Here is a 16,904-nt window from a genome sequence, read left to right as displayed (position 1 = left end):
TGTGATGCCATGGGTGAGGGTTGCCAGCCAGGGAAGCCCCCCTGAGCTTTGATGCCCAGGTTCTCATTTGGGGTGGGTCATGTAGGCATGGCTGACTGCCCACGTGGGTGACCTTAGCCTCCAGCCCCTGCAGAGGTCGAGCTGGTACCATGAGCCCCTAGGCCCCCCCATAAACCCCATCATTTCACAGACTCTCTGGCCTGGCCTGGGGTGCCCCAGGTAGACAGAGATGCTCTTATCAGCAGGATGTCCCAAGGGCTCAGAGGTCCCTGCCGGGAGCCGGGCCAGGGACGGACCTTTCTTGAATGTGCAGGGTGTGGGCAGCCCAGGTCTGCTGGGTTAACCTTTGACTGCACAGTGACCGTGACCCACTGTGCACCATATTGGGAGGCAGTCTGCCCAAATGAGCCCAAGCTGGGGAGGCGAGGAGGGAAAGCATCTGACAGAATTACAGCCCCTTCCAGACATATGGCAGGCGCGGGGCCAAGGGTGGGGCCGCCGTCACCTCCATCTTACAGGCGACGGAACAGAGGCTGGATGGGGACACGGAGCCAGACTGTTCCGGAGCCCAAGTCCAAACCCAGTCTCACATGCAGCCGGCCCCTCAGCAGAGCGAGCTGGGCCCACGTCTCGGCGAGACCCTGCAATGGGCTGGGACTGGCTGCTGGACCAGCTTCCTCTCCATCACCCAAGGGTTCTTCCCTCAACTCCAGTGACACGAGCACCCTTCACAGCGGCCCCTGCTAAACCCTCCCAGGACCCCCGAGAAGAAAGACCGGGACCACTTCAGTCTCAAAGGTGCAGCAAGTGTCTGGAAGGGCAGAGGGTGATACTTCCCCCCCAGAATGAAGCCCCGAAGCTCGGATTCCAGACAACAGAGGAGGCAGCTTTGGGGAAAGGGAGGTCTTCCTGATGCCCACCCCCATCACCCGGAACCACAGAGTGTCGATTCCAGAGAAACCCCCTCTTTCCACAGAAAGGAAAGCTGACACCCCAGAAAGCAGAAGGGATGTGCCTCTGGCCACACAGAGCCGTCACAGCCCTCGGCCGCCCCGCACCGGTCACCTCTCCAGAGATGCCCCTGATGCAGGTTTAACCTTTTGATTCTTTGTAGAAACATTTTGGAAGGTTCACATCTAAAGGTTTTTATGAACACGGTAGCTTTCCAGGCTGGTCCCTGGGAATAGCCATGGGTACGGGCGGCATCTGAGTAGCTCTGCAAAGCAGCCTCGCCTGGGACCCCAACAGCAGCAGAGACGTTTCCGTCAGACCTAAGGAAGACTGCCCGAGCGGTAGCCAGGAGATCGTACCTGGTTACAGACAAGTTTGGGGAATCCCCACCTGCACCTCCTTCCTGTAACACCTCAGTGAAGGCTCTGGAAGGCACAGGCACACACAATGGCCTCATAACACAGCAGTAGGGCCAGGTTATGCTGTCCAATGGCCTGGCCAATACAGCTAAGGTCTATGGCCCACCTATTAGTAGCTAAACCTCTAGACCTTGGTGTTTGGAACTAAAAGATGGCAAAATATCTGCACTGGCCCAGGGGCAGGAAGAAGAGGATTTAAACCAGCGGCTCCTTTAGGAGAAGCTGGTGGGAGGTCACGGAAAGTCCTTGATTTCTTCAGACCCCACCTAGGCAACGAGGAATGAAATTAGAAGGTTTTCTTTTCCCTACTTTGTACCCAAAGAACTACTATTTTCCTTTCAGTGCCCAGCTCAAATGCCACCTCCTCTGGGAAGGCTTCCAGCCTCCTCCCCCGCTGGCTGCTCCCTCCTCTGAATTCCCACAGCACCTTGGGCATGGCCTCCTCCTGGCCCAGATCAGCCCACATTGGCTCCCCTCCTTACATGCAGCCCCAAGAGAATGTTCTAGATTTTCACTCTCCAATATGCCAGCCACTGGCCACATGTGGCTTTTGAGAGCTTGAAGTGGGGCTTGTACAAGTGGGGATGATGTGCTCTAAGTGTACCAAACCTCAGACTTGGTACCCAAAAACGAGTGTAAAATAGCTCACTAATAATTTTTAGATTGCCCACATGTTGAAATAATAATAGTTGACACATTGGGTTAAATTAAATATATTGTTAAAATTCACGTGGCTCTTAATGTGGCTACTAGAAAATTTTCGGCCACACACGTCACATTCTATGGGACAGACTCTGCTCTCCCCTGAGCCAGCCCAGGGCCCGGCCCGTGCAGGTTTCCAGGCAGTGTTTGCTGCATGAATGAACAAATGACTGGGTGGTCAGGGCCACACGCCATTGCCTTTGCCCTGGAGCCTCGGACTCACCCCAGCGTGACCCATGACCATCCTGTTAAAACACAGACGATGTGTGAAGTTTAAACCATAGCTCCCTCCTCTGGAGTCTACAGCCAACCCGTGCCGCAGGCAGTGTGCGCCTGGCCCTGTGCTGGGGTCTCGGGGCACGCTGGGGAGAAGCTGGGGGGTGCACCCCGAGGGGTAGACGGGGAGCTCCAGTGAGCGTGCAGAGGTCTGCAAGCACGCCCTTGGCTGCACCTGCAGGCTCACAGCGGGCTGTGCAGGCAGTGGGAAGGCTGGGCGCCCGCCTTCTGCTCAGGCTGAGAGTCTGCCAGGCCGAGCTGGAGAAGGAAGCAGGAGGCTGCGATGTCCTTCCCTGGGTCTCTGCGGGCTGGCTCCTCACTGAGGCCCGGCCCGACCACGCCGTCTAGGTCGTCTCCCCAGACACCTCCTGGGGCTCCCCACCTGCCCCACCACTTGATTCTCACTCTGAACTGGGAAGGTGCCCGCCTGAGGCTTTCTACAGGCTCCGGGGAAAAGCTGGGGGTGTGGCACTGGGGTCCAAGGTGGTCAAAATTCATAATCGCTTCTCGCTCCACAAGGTCTGGCCACAGAGGGAGCTCCCACGGGACCTCCGCTGAGACCAGCTGGGGGTGGATGTCCCAGGCCCCTCCACTCTTCCACCGGTGATCTCCTGCATTCTGCATGCCCCTCCTCTCGGCAGGCAGCCACTGCACCCTCCCCGGCCCACTCTCCACCATGGGGTGTGAGATGATCGCTGCCTTTGCACCTGGTTGTGAAAGTTTGCTCTCTCTCTCTTTTTTTTTTTTTCCCTGCTCTGTGTTTCCAGGACAGGACGTGGGAAAGAAAAGCATTGGGGGAAAAGGAGGGCCCCTCAACCAAGATGAAATCAGAGATGCTGGTATGGGGCCCCTGGCTACTGGCACCATCTGGCACCGTCCATTTGGGCAGCTCCGCGGCCCCAGGCTCAGGGGACAGAGTGCGGAGGGACAGCACCTGTCCATCACAAAGCAGCACGCTGCTGGATGGGCACTGGGAAAGGGAGGGCTGGAGGCGGTTGCCAGGGAGACGTCAGGGCTCAGCCAATCAGCACCGGCCACCAGGCTTGGTGGTGGGGTTCACTCAGTGGGGCAATGCTGTCCTCTGGTGGTGGAATGGGGAGCTGACAGCCCAGCCCCATCTCTGCCATCATGCCGGGTGGAGGCACCTGGTGATGTTTTCGCCTCATTCTAGGTACATTAAAGATACCCAGATAGGCATGCGTTTCTCTAGTGGGGGGGGGGGGGGCGAATACCTCCCTTCGTGATGAGTTTCACAACCATCCTGTACTCCAAGGAGGTTATTTTTATTGGAGTCACCCTCACCTGCTGCCCCACAAGTCAAGGTAAGCTGTTGGCAGGTAATAGATCACGAAATGGCTCTTTCCTTGAATCTGACTTAATTCGAAGTTATAATCCACAGAGTTCTGTGCACAAAGATAGGCTTTATTGAACTTGCTCAATCAGTAAGTTATCTCTGTTTGGTAAACCCTAAAGTTGCAGAATAGAGGAACTTTCCGCTTGGAATAGTTAGAGAGCGCCACCCACTGTCGACCCAGAGAACTGCAACCCAGCTTTACAAGCTGTTGTAACTCTTGGAACAGAAGGGCCACAGCCTCTGTGAGTGGGGCGGCTGGAGGGGTAGGAGAGGGTGTCCAGGAACTGGTGGGATTTCTAGAGCCCTAAGAGGTCCTGGCGGGACCAACAGAAAGAAACCACCAAAGTCAGAGGGATGAGTAAGTGAAGTCAGCTAGCTCCGGACCTTTAAGCCAGCTGCCCTCTCACACATTCCAGCTCACCCATGGACACAGCTACACAGAGGCAGTTCTATCAGGCTGGTAAGTGTACAGCCTCCACTCTCCTAAGGCTGTGGCAGAACCAACCCATCAGGCATCTGAATCCTTCTCAACACAGTGCCCCAGGCAGCCCCTGCTTTTGACTGGAAAGGGCAGACAGCTGGCCCTGGAGATGAACAGCTCAGAACAGCCCCTCAATCCACATTCTATTTGCTCCTAACTCATTTGTTTGTTTTGTGGGTTTTGGGGAGGTTTTTTGGTATATTTCTTGTTTTTTTTAATTAAAATCTCACTTATCTGTTGCACCCAAAGTTCACTGGATTTGTACTCACTGGCCAATTCCTGGACCCTTTCCTCCAACTTGTCCTACCAGGGCCCTCTGAGACCTCAGGGCCCTCCAGCAACCCCGATATCTTGGTCCTCTACCCCCTGGGCAGCCTCCTGAGGCCCAGGGGAGCCCCACCTTCTACACCCACCCACCTGTGACATTCTGCTCCAGAGCGGGGAAGCTGATGTGCGTGACTGCAGAACCCAGGGGCAGGGTGGCTGAGGCCCAGGACTGGGTTCCGGAGCTGCCACCACCAGCAGGGCCCTGAGACACTGTCATGGAGGCTCTGAAGAGCTCACTTCCTGTTCCGTAAGGATGCTCTCATCTCCCCTCCCACGCCTACCTCATCCAACCCCAGACAAATCAGAAAACCTTGCCTCCCTATTGGGAAAGTATTCCCACCTCCTACACATGGGACCTCTCCAGCCCAGGTCCTGCTGACCTAGAACATGAGTTGGGGGTGATCTACTGGAGAGCTGGAGTTTGGGCCCCGAGGGGTAACATATGGTGTGGCCTGGGTGTCCAGCTGAGCCTCCTGCACCCCTGCCATCCCTGGTGCGTTCACTGGGCCTGGAAGCCAGATCATGGGCCTGCCGGGTGGGCACCGGCTGTGAGATGGGACTGGTTTCCGCCCAGCAGCCCAACCCTCCCTCGCCCGAGGCACCCGGGCTCTCCCCTATCAGCTGAGTTTGGGGCCTTTCAGATTGAAACACAAAAGCTGAGCTACTGCATGAAAACTTGTCCATGTGGTTCTGTAACTGGGGTCATGCCCATTCCCAGAGAGCTTTCATTGCTGGGGAAGGGGCTCAGGCACATACAACAGAGACCCTAGTTAGTGACCTTAGAGGGGTAGGAGGGAGTGGGGAGGGAGGGAGGTGAGGGAGAGCCAGTCAGTCTAGCAGGTCAGCTCTTCAGCCCCCTCCCGTCACCAGACCCCAGCAGCCCCCCACCATGCTCTCTCCCTCCATCTCTCTCTCCCCACCCCCTCCTGAATATGGGATGTTACACACAGGCTGGACATGGAATATCTCTGAAAAAGCAACGTCCTTATTCTCAACAGCTGGGCTGTCTCGCAAGAGGTCTTCAGTAAACACACTGGTTTCCGTAAGTCAGTATTCAGGCCACATTTTTTGTGTATATATGCTGCTTTGATTTTCTAAATAAACTTTTTTAATTTTAGAATCATATTAGATTTACTGGATTGTTGCAAAGATAGTACAGGGAGTTTCCATAGACCCCTCGCCCAGCTTGCCCTCATGCTAACTAACATCTTACATTCATATCGCACATTTGTCGTAACTAATGAACCAATATCAGTACGTCACCTAAGGCAACAGCTCAGAGATATTGCGGGTTCGGTTCCAGACCACTGCAATAAGTGAATATCGCAAGAAAGCAAGTCACAGGAATGTTTTGGTTTCCCAGGGCCTATAAAGTTATGTTTACACTGTACTGTAGTCTATTAAGTGTACAATAGCATTAGGTCTAAAAAAACAATGTACAAACGTTCATTTAAAATATTTTATTGCTAAAATATGCTAACCACCATCTGAGCCACTGGTAAGCGGTAATCTTTCTGCTGACGGAGGGTCTGGTCTGGATGCTAACGGCTGCTGACTGGTCAGGGTGGTGGTAGCTGAAGGTTGGGGTGACCGCGACAATGTCTTAAAAGAAGACCACCACGAAGCCCGCTGAGTTAACTGACCCTTCCTTTGGTTAACGGTTTCTCTGTAGTGCGCGATGTTGTCTGCTAGCATTTCACCCACAGTAGAACTTCTTCCAAAATTGGAGTCGATGTTTTGAAACCCTGCTGCTGCTTCATCAACTAAGTGTGTGTAACATCCTCAATCCTTCGTTGTCATTTCCACAGTCTTCACCGAATCTTCACCAGGAGTAGGTTCCATCTCAAGAAAACACTTTTGATGGCCAAAAAGCCCATGGAAAGATGCTCAACATCACTGATTATCAGAGAAACGCAAATCAAAACTACAGCGAGGTATCACCTCACACGGGTCAGAATGGCCATCATCAAAAAATCTGCAAACAATAAATGCTGGAGAGGGTGTGGAGAGAAGGGAACCCTCCTGCACTGTTGGTGGGAATGTAAATTGATACAGCCACTATGGAGAACAGTATGGAGGTACCTTAAAAGACTAAAAACAGAACTACCATACGACCCAGCAATCCCACTACTGGGCATATACCCTGAGAAAACCATCATTCAAAAAGAGTCATGTACCAAAATGTTCATTGCAGCTCTATTTACAATAGCCTGGAGATGGAAGCAACCTAAGTGTCCATCGACAGAGGCATAGATAAAGGAGATGTGGTACATATATGCAGTGAAATATTACTCAGCCATAAAAAGGAATGAGATAATGCCATTTGCAGCAACATGGACGGACATAGAGATGATCATACTAAATGAAGTAAGTCAGACGATTATACCACTCATATATGGAACATAATTTTTAAAAAATGCTAGAAATTAACTTAATTACAAAGCAGAAACAGACTTATCGATATCGAAAACTAATTTATGGTTACCAAAGGGGAAACATGGGGGTGGGGGTCGTGTATAAACCAGGAGCTTGGGATGAACATACACACACCACTATATATAAGACAGATAACCAACAAGGACCTACTGTACAGCACAGGGAATTCTACTCAATACTCTGTGACAATCTGTAAGAGAAAAGAATCTTAAAAAGAATGAATATATATATATATATATACATATATATATATATATATATATATATATACAACGGAATCATTTGCTGTACACCTGAAACTAACACAACATTGTAAATCAACTTTACTCAAATAAAATTAAAATTTAAAAAAAGCAAAAAATATGAGATTGAAGTTGGTAGATGTTCATACGCAAAGCATGAGTTTAGGGCACAGGTCAGCAAACTAAAGCCCACTGTCTCCTTTCGTAAATAAAATCTTATTGCAACACACACACTCACAAAAGACATCACTTCCTTTGCTCATCCGGAAGAAGCAACTCCTCCTCTGTTACAGTTTTATCATGAGGTTCCAGCAATCCAGTCACATCTTCAGGCTCCACTTCTCATTCCAGTTCTCCTACGATTTCCACCACATCTGCAGTTCCTTCCTCCACTAAGGTCTTGAACCCCTCAAAGTCATCCATGAAGGCTGGAATCGACTTCTTCCAAACTCTTGTTAATGTTGATATTATGACCTCTTCCCATGAATCACGAATGTTCTTAACCATATCTAGAAGGGTGAACCCTTTCCAGAATATTTTCAGTTAACTTTGCCCAGATCCATCAGAGGAATCAGTATTTATGGCAGCTGTGGCCTTACAAAACATGTTTCTTAAATAATAAGACTTGAAATTCCTCCTTGATCCAGGGGCTGCAGAACGGATGCTGTGTTATCAGCAAGGAAACAACACTGATCTCATTGTACCTCATCTCCATCAGAGCTCTGGGGTGACCAGGTTCATTAACCATGAGCAGTACTATTTTTAAAGGAATCTTTTGTTCTGAGCAGCAGGTCTCAACAGTGGGCTTGAAATATTCAGTGAACCATGTAGTTAACGGATGTGCTGTCATCCAGGCTTTGTTGTTCCATGTATAGAGCACAGGCAGAGTAGATTTAGCATTATTCTCATGGGCCCTGGGATTCTGGGAATGGTAACTGAGCACTGACTTCAACTGAAAGTCGCCAGCTGCATTAGCCCCTAACGAGAGAGTCAGCCTGTCCTTTGAAGCCAGGCTTTGACTTCTCCTCTCTGGCTATGAAAGTCCTGGATGGTGTCTTCTGCCTGTAGAGGCTGTTCTGTCTACACTGAATATCTGTTGCGTAGTGTAGCGCCTTCATGAATGATCTCAGCTGGATCTTCTGGATAACTGGCTGCAGCTTCTCCATCAGCACTTGCTGCTTCCCCTGGCACTTCGACGTTACGAGACGGCTTCTCTCCTTAAACCTCTTCAGCCGACGTCTGTCCGCTTCAGACTTTCCTTCTGCAGCTTCCTCGCCTCTCTCAGCCTTCACAGAATTGAAGAGCGTTAGGACCTTGCTCTGGATGAGGCTTTGGCTTAAGGGAACGTTGGGCTGCTCTGATCTTCTATCCAGGCCGCTCGAACTTTCTCCATACCAGCAATAAGGCTGTTTTGCTTTCCTATCATTCGTGTCTTCACCGGAGCAGCGCTTTTAATTTCCTGCAAGGACTTTCCTTTGCCTTCACACCTTGGCAAACTGTTTGGTACAAGAGGCCCAGCTTTAGGCCTGTCTCAGCTCTTGACATGCCCTTCTCACCAAGCTTCGTCATCTCTAGCTTTTGATTTAAAGTGAGAGCCGTGCAACTCTTCCTTTCACTTGAACCCTTGGAGGTCATGGTAGGGTTATTAATTGGCCTGATTTCAATACTGTTGTGTCTCAGGGCAAAGGAAGGCCCTAGGAGGGAGAGAGAGAGACGGGGAACAGCCGGTCGGTGGGCCAGCCGGAACACACACATTGATCAATTCAGTTCACCGTCATATATGGGTGCCGTTCATGGCTCCCCAATTACGATAGTAACCTCGAAGGTCACAGATCACCATAATGGATATAACATTAACGAAAAAGTTTGAAATACAGTGAAAATTCCCCAGATGTGAGACAGAGACACAACATGAGCACACATTGTTGGAAAAAAGGCACCAACAGACTTGCTTGACTCAGGGTCGCCGCAGACCTTCAGTTGGTTTGCCTGTGTTTGTGTCCATAGTTTAATTTTCTTTGTTTTTTCCTCATGTCCTCCTCTGTCCCAGGACCCCACCCAACCTTTAGTTGTCACGTCTCCTAGGGCTCCCCTGGGCTGGCATGGTTTCTCAGACTTTCCGTATTTTCGAGACCTCGACAGTTTTCAGAAGATTGCTCAGGATTTTGTAGAATGTTTTCAGCCGGGGCTGGTCTGGCGTTTTTCTTGTGGCTGGAGTTGGTGGTGGGTTGGGGAGGAAGACCCCAGAGGGCAGGTGCCCACCTCATGCCATCACACCAGGGGTGCGGGCCAGCACCAGGGCTCATCACTGCTGGCGTTAACCTTGATCCCTGGCTGAGGTCATGTTTGCCAGGTTCCGCCCCATCTCCACCTCCATGAAGCTCCTCTTTCTCTCCCTCCCTGTAGAGCCCTCTTTATAAGGAGGTCACTGGGCACAGCCCACGCTCAAGGATGGTGGGTCAGGCTCCACCCCCTAGAGGGCAAGCGTCCACGTAACTCCTTTGGAATTCTTCTGCAGGGAGATTTGTCTCTTGTCCACCGTTTGTCTATTTATTCAATCACGTATTTATACGAGTTACAGGCTCACGGATATTCATGCTATCCTTCGAGTTATCATCGAATCCAACTTTATTTATTCTGTCCCAGCTCCGGTTGTTACAGCTTCAGCCATTGGGAACTGTGCCAGCCACATCCTGTGTCCCCCTGACGACCCCACTGTCGTGCTTCTGTGGTTCCTGCGGGGTTTTTTTTTTTTACTTTTACTTTCTAGCACGACAAGATGCTCCAGGCTCATCCTGGCCATTTCCTGCCCCAGCCCTAGAATCAGCGATCTCCCGCAGAAGCCGTGGTCCTTGCATTGGAGCATCTCCCGCAGAAGCCGTGGTCCTTGCATTGGAGCATCTCCCGCAGAAGCCGTGGTCCTTGCATTGGAGCATGGTGTTAGAAACCAAGATCTGGGCACGGGGGTGCTCGGGGCTGCTGGGGGCTGTGTGTCACTTCCAGTCTCTCTCAGCTGGTGGAGCAAGGAAACTGTGTGTATCCTACGCTGGGCTGTGTTTACACATAATTACAGGTATCCTCCATGCAGCCGTCTGTAGGAAGCCAGACCTGAGTGCGTACTGCATCTCCAGCTCTGAGCCACTGCCAGGCCGGTCATTCGAGCACCTCCCCTGCTGGTCTGTCCCTCCCACTCTAGCAGCTACGTGCCAGGCCCCCCCCGACACCCACCCCACGGCACGGTTCAGTTCCAGTGTAGACATACAGCAGCATCGGATATCAGAGCCGTCAGCCTGCAGCCCCGGAAACAGCTTTCTCAACTGAAGTGCGGCCTCACACAGTGCGTTTCATCTCTAACTTTACAAACCCACTCGTCTCCAAAGCTGCTAGCTCAGTGGCTGTTCCTTCCACGCTTTCAGTGAGGTTGATTCAGGAAGGTTGTTCTGCCACCGTCTGCACGCCAACCTGGGATTCTCCCAACCTCCTAAGTAATTCTCTATTTGCGTGCAATAAGGCTCTCTGTTTGTTCAGTAAAATCCTGTGGGTTTGGACAGGTTTGCAGTACCCACCAGTAGCCTCGTACAGAATAGTTTCACTGCCCTGAAAATCCTGCATCTCACCTGCTCGCTCCCCCTGGAGCCCCTGGCAACCACTGATCTGTTTACCATCTCTATAGTGCCGCCTTTTACAGAATGTTGCATAAATGGAATCATGGAGTATGTAGCCTTTTCTCTTTCTTAGGCTTTTTCACTTAGCGATATGGATTTATAATTCCTCCCTGTCTTTTCGTGGCTGGACAGCTCATTTCTTTTTTATTAAGAGCGTTCCCTCTGTCTGGATGGACCTCAATCTGCTTGTCCATTCACCTACTGAAGGACATCTTGGTCGCTTCCAGTTTTCGGCAATTATGAAGGAAGCTGCTGTAAACGTTTGTGTGCCAGTTTGGGGGTAGCCTGCCAAACCCCTTTCCAGAGCAGCCCTCCCCCAGCCCTCTGCAGAGGAGGTGAAGTGCTGGGGGGAGCCTGCCCTGACGCCCCTGCGGTGGCAGCCTCTCCCCTTTCTGAGCTCTCAAACGGCCTTGGGCATCTACAGAGTTTGGGCCCCACCGCCCAGCCCCTACCCCACCTCCCCGAGGTCTCGGCGGCAGACGGAAAGGGAGGTCCCCAGGCATCTCTGCCGGGCTGCTCCGCCCCACCACCCGGGGCCCCGCCTGCCCCACTGGGCAGCCTGGGCTCCGAGCAGGCGGCAGGGCGGGCTCACAATGGCTCCTCTCCTGGCAGGAGCGCCGCCTAGGGGCCGGGGTTCCACTGCTCAGGCTGAACCCGGGCGGTCACCTCCCCTCCGGGCCTCAGTTCCTTACCTGAGCAATGGGGCTCCTCATCTTTGGTAGGATCATTACCCTGCTCTGAGCCGTCCGTCACAGCACCTGCTCACTACAGGTCTCCCCTATCCATAGAAGGGAGACTGAGGCCCAGCAGGGAAATGTTTTGTCCACCATCTCCAGCGGGGTTGGACTCCGGGCCTGGCCTCCTGAGTCCCATGCCTCCCCGATGGCCCCGGCTGGGCACTGGCAGCTGCTGGTGTGAGAAGGGCAGGAGGATGGAGGCCCGACTTCGGTGGCTGCCCGGAGACCTGTCCCTCCCCGGCCAGAGCAGGCTTCTCAACGCTCCATGGGGACCAGCCCCCGGGGGGCAGGGCGGCCAGGAAAGCCTCTGTGAAGCACGTTGGCTCTGGGCCCCCAACCCATGTGCCCCTCTGGGCTGCGGGCCTGGACTCACCTCTGCCTTGTGGAGACGGGAACCAACCACAGTCCCACAGGCGGAAGCAGCTTTTTCCAGCCCCGCTGGGTGCTGTGCACCGTGCCTCACGGGCTTTGGGTCAGAGTGTCCGCGGCAGTCCTGCCAGGTCAGGGCAGGGCCCCAGGTGTCCAGGCAGGGAGGGCCTGGGGGTCAGGCTCGGGGACAGCTGGGCCAGGCCGTCCAGCGCGGGGTGGGATAGGGATGTCCGGGCACTCCTGGATTCAGACCCAGGGGCCCTAGTGGGGTAGAAAGCCCCTCAGGGTGGGGCTTGGGCCTGGTAAGTGTCATCCGTGAATGACTGCACGAAGTCCCCTCCCCGGGATCCCCAAATGCCCAGGGCTTGGCCACCCACCCGGGCAGCTCTGACCTGCCCTTGGATTTTCACCTTCAAGGACACGATGGTGCTGACCTTCCTGGTCCCCCGGCCTGGAACTGGGCCCATAGCCCTGGCGTCCTGGCCCCCATAGACGTGGCCCCAGGCCAGAGCTCCGAGGGCTCCAGCCCCCGCCCCTGCCAGGTCTGTGCCTCTGTGCCACAGTCCCTGCGCACGGAAGTGACCCAGGAAGTGGCGACTTCAGAGCCTTTTCTGGATGACCAAGGTCTTGTACACCTCATCACAACGGCTCTGGGAGGTGGAGACGTCTGTCCTCATGGTGGGGACGCGGAAACTGAGGCCCAGAGAGGGCGGGACCCGGCCTGCCCCACCTCCCGGCCCAGGCTGAGCGCACAGTAGGCCCTGCTGCCCAGCCCACCCTGGGCATCCCTACTAAGCACCCGTGCCGCCCTCGCTTCTCCCACCCCAGCCTTCTGATGTGATCAGCGTGGGGGAGGCGGCCTGGGCATCAGGATTCCGCGAGGCTCCTGGTGATTCCGCGAGGCTCCTGCGTGTAGGGCATCGGGACCCACTGCAGCGCGGGCTGCAGGGATGGGAGGGACAAGGGACCGGAAGGACCAGGGTGGGCTTTGCCCCAGCACTTCCAGCAGGGGGCAGTGCCGCCTCGCACCTGGGGCAGCTTGGCCCCGAAGCTTGTGTTCTGAGGCACTCAGCGCACCCTTCTACAGGGGTCCCTCTTAACGGGTGGGGGCTGGGCTGGTCCTGCCTCTGGGCCCCGTCACCCGACTCAGAACTCCTCCCAGGGGCTCTGTCTGCATCAGGGAGGCTGCCCCGGGGCTGCAGCCCCTTCCTAGCCTCCTGTGGGTTCTCCGGGCGTCCATGTAGAAGGCTTCTGCGGCTGGGTGGGGTTGGGGGGGTTGAAATGGCCAGTCCACTCTGACACTGAGTCCTCGAGGTCACCGGCAGTCGGGACGCCTCCCCTAGGGACAGGACGGATGGGAAGTCCACAGCCAGCAGGCTGGCTGTTCCCCGCGTGGACCCACAGCCACACTGGCGCGTAGTAGGGCAGCAGCCTCTCCTCGTTCTGGCTGGGGACGACCCACCACTGCAGGGGAGCCCCCGCGTTCGGGGGCAGATGGGATTCTGTGTGGGCAGCAGGGGCTGAGGACTGAAATCGTGACAAGGCCGCTCTGCCTAACCCTCCACATTCCGGTCACTTCCTGCCTGAGGTCTCAACTCTCCTGACCATCTCTGCAGGGTTCTCGTCACTCTAGGTACGGCAGCCCTTGGGCCCCGTGATGACACCTACTCTTCTGTCCTCTGCTGGGCATCGAGGCCTCACTGGGGGGCTCACCCCACCTTTCCAGGATGTCCCCCCCATTTCCCACACATGCCCTTTCTCCAATCACACTGCCTGCCTGCTGACGGCAGGGCCAGCCCTTTCCTGTCACTGGGCTCCGGCACCCAGCCCAGAACCTGTTATCTAAGGAAGCTCAGCACGGTTCCATCCAAAAACCCCCCACCCAAACCTCACCTCTCAGGTTACAACCCCCAAGCCCTGCTGACTCATCCTGTCACCACCTGATCCTGCTGGTGATAAACTTATCAAGCCCAGCATCTCTGGTCCAGGGGGACCGCCCTGGGCAGGAGTCACCATGGCAACTGGAGGCAGCAGAGAGGCCAGAAGCCAGGTTGCCAAGCGATGCCCGTAGGCAGCCTGGGTCTCCGCTTGACTGGAGGCTCGCCAGGGGCACAGCTCTCCTCAAGAAGCCGGGTGTCAGAGCCCTGCCCACCCGGACTCACCCACCTCTCGGCCCCCTCCACCTACTGGCCCCTCTGCTGCTGTCCCTCCGGGGTGACATCAGCCCAGGTGTGCTCCCTGGAGCCTCTGTCCTGGACGTTTGGGGGATGCTGGGCCTGGATAGGTCCTTGGTCACTGCCCTGCTCGGCCTGGGAACCCACCTCTCCCTGCTCTTCCCCTGAGACCCCCGTGGCCCCTCCTCGCCCTGTAGCCATTGCAGCCATCCCTCCTCAGGGCCCACTTACACCTGTGACCCCGCACCCTGCCCAAGACACCCCTGCAGGATCCATCCGTGGAGGCCGGGCCCAGAGCTGGGCCAGGGTAGCCAGTGGGCCTGGGCATGTGGAAGGCAGGGCAAGGGGCCCTCAGTGGGTGGCAACCCTCCAATTCTCCAGGCCCCCCAGGGCTGACCCACTTTTCAGACCAAGATGAGGCCCCCACGGCTGGTATTATTTGAGCTTTTATGACAGGAAACCAGAGCGGGCCGGTCCCAGCAAGGCCCGGAGGCGGTGGGAGGCTGTCTCCCTGTGCCCGCCCCTTCCAGGAGGTCCAGGCTGAGCTCTGGTGGGCAAGGCCACGCCCTCACTCTGGGGAGGCCCTCCCAGGCAGCAGCAGACCTGGCAGCGGTCCTGGCGGCAAGGCCTCCGCGCCCTGCGCTTCCAGAGTCCCACTGGCACGGCCTGCAGCCCTGGTAGGGACGGGAGCCGCTGAGTTTGTGAGGTGGTGTGCGTGCACGTGTGTACGAGCGTTTGTATGGGTGTGAACGCGCGTGTCCCCATGTATACTGTATGTGCACGAGCACATCTTAGGGGGGTTACCAGGGGAGCCCCTGCCTCTTGGGCCACAGGCCTCGTGGTGAGATTCACGCCCTCCTGCCGGAAGCCACCTTTGCCCTCGGTACCATGTGGCCGGCGCCACCGGGCGGGACTCTGGCCTTCAGGGTTCCCAGCTCCAGGACACCCCCGGGGCTCCCTGGAGGGTGCCTGCTGGCTGGAGGTGCACGAGAGGGTTCGGGGACCATCACCAAACTGCGGCCGGGCCCAGCCCAGCCCCCGGACAGCATGGGGACGAGAGGGGGAAGGGGCGTCGCTACCTGCTCCCTAATGGGGCAGTTCGATGACGTCACTCATTCTGTGGCTGTGTGTGAACCTCCCGCCCGTTCGAGCCAGTGTGGACACCGCGGCTGGGCTCGGCCCACACCTGGCCCCTCGGACGCTGAGGGCAGCCCTCTCGGGAGGCCTCTGGACGGGGCCCAGACCCAGAGGCAGGCTCCTGGGAGCTCTGCGATCGGAGCAGACCCGGGAGGAGAAAGGGCCCGGGGGGGCCCAGGGCGCAGCCTCACCATCCTGGACAGGCCGACACCGCCGTCCGGGGTGCAGTTGGGGCACCTGGTGTGGAGCCGGCCCAGGTCAGGGCGAGGCCGGCAGGCCCTCCCCCTCCAGGGTGGCCGGAAGCCCCCGGCGTGGCTGACTTCCAGACCGACAGGAAAACCCCATCAGCACAGAGGCAAACTGAATGGGGATGCATTTTTAAACACTCATGTTTTGTTTGTTTCTCCTCTCACGTTTGGCTTTGAGTTTCTCTTTTCCACAATTCTAACACCATTGTTCGTGCATCCCCGGCACCTGCGGCCGCGAAGTTTTCGAGAACAATCACGTGGGGAAGTAATTTCACAGTCACAGAGTCTCGGGAAGGCCAGCTGGCAACAGGGACAGAACACAGCAAGGCTTCAAAATTACTCGAAAGGGGAAGAAAACCCTTGAAAGTTTCAGGCCCACCTTCCTGCCCCAGAAAGAAAACATCTGTGTGCAGCGGTTTCGTCTGAAGCCCGTGCCCCGTCCCGAGAGCTCCCTCCTCCGCTCCACCTTGCGTGCCAACGTTGACTCAGAAAGCTTTCGCCTCAATCTCTAAAAGCAGAAACAAAACAAGTCCCCCCTCCCCGCCACATCCTCCAAGTATACATGAGGGATAAAATTACATTTGTACAAAAATAGATTTTTTTCTACCTTTCCCGATGCTTTAGACATCTCTCTTCTCTGTATGTATTTGTCATCCTCTCTAAGTGTGAGCTACGCATCCCGGCTAAGGCATTCTAAGGACTGGGAACGGCTAAACCTGTTTGCTCCAAAGCATCTTAAAATAGATGCATCTCCTTGCCACGAGATATCCATTCGAACCCGGATTTCACCAAAGGAGGGGTCCTTACGTACTTGCTTACATGAAGCAAATCTGTAGGAAAACGGGGGGTGGGGGGGGGAGGAAAGTCTTGATTAAAAATAAACAGAAAACGCTGGTAACTGGTACGTGTGTGTGGATGGCAAGCAGGTCTGTGCACACAGGGTCTCTGTACAGCAGGTACCTGGTACACCACACACCTGCGTGGGCAGGGACCGAATTCCGTGATGGGGACGACATCAGCTGATTACCCACTGGCTGCACGTTCCAGCCGGTGGAGGAAGCTCGGCATGGTCTCCGGCACTGGCCAGCGGCCTGCCAGCCCGAATCCTTCCGGAACACGGCGAGTGTGGCGCCGTCTTCCCCCCCCCCCCGGGGGACGAGAGGGCCAGGGGCTGACCCGGGAGTCATCTGGGCGGACGTCCCCGGGCAGGACAGCTTCCAAGGAGACGCCTGACGGGGGACGAGCCGGAGTCTGGCTTTGCCAACACCTTCCAAACCCGGGGCGTGGTCGTCTTCACTCCTCGGCCTCGGGAGGCCCACCTGATGTCCAAGCAGGGAGGGGACGTGCCGGAAGCGTCCAGCAGGCGGGGACGGGCACAGGATGGCT

General features: G+C 55.5%; 1 long non-coding RNA gene across 1 annotated transcript; it reads right to left on the bottom strand.

Annotated features, from left to right (window-relative positions):
- Window positions 1-5,955: 5,955 nt before the first annotated feature.
- LOC137227282 (uncharacterized) lies at window positions 5,956-16,536 on the bottom strand. The gene is made up of 2 exons (XR_010944764.1): window positions 7,188-16,536; window positions 5,956-7,153 (listed from the first exon to the last, which is right to left on the bottom strand). It is a non-coding gene; the product is annotated as an uncharacterized lncRNA (long non-coding RNA).
- Between the last annotated feature and the right edge of the window lie 368 nt (window positions 16,537-16,904).

The sequence above is a fragment of the Pseudorca crassidens genome, chromosome 7 (genome assembly GCF_039906515.1).
Source record: "Pseudorca crassidens isolate mPseCra1 chromosome 7, mPseCra1.hap1, whole genome shotgun sequence".
NCBI classification, from domain to species: Eukaryota; Metazoa; Chordata; class Mammalia; order Artiodactyla; family Delphinidae; genus Pseudorca; species Pseudorca crassidens.
Note: the sequence above shows the minus strand (reverse complement) of the source record. Positions and strands in the feature narration are given on the sequence as shown.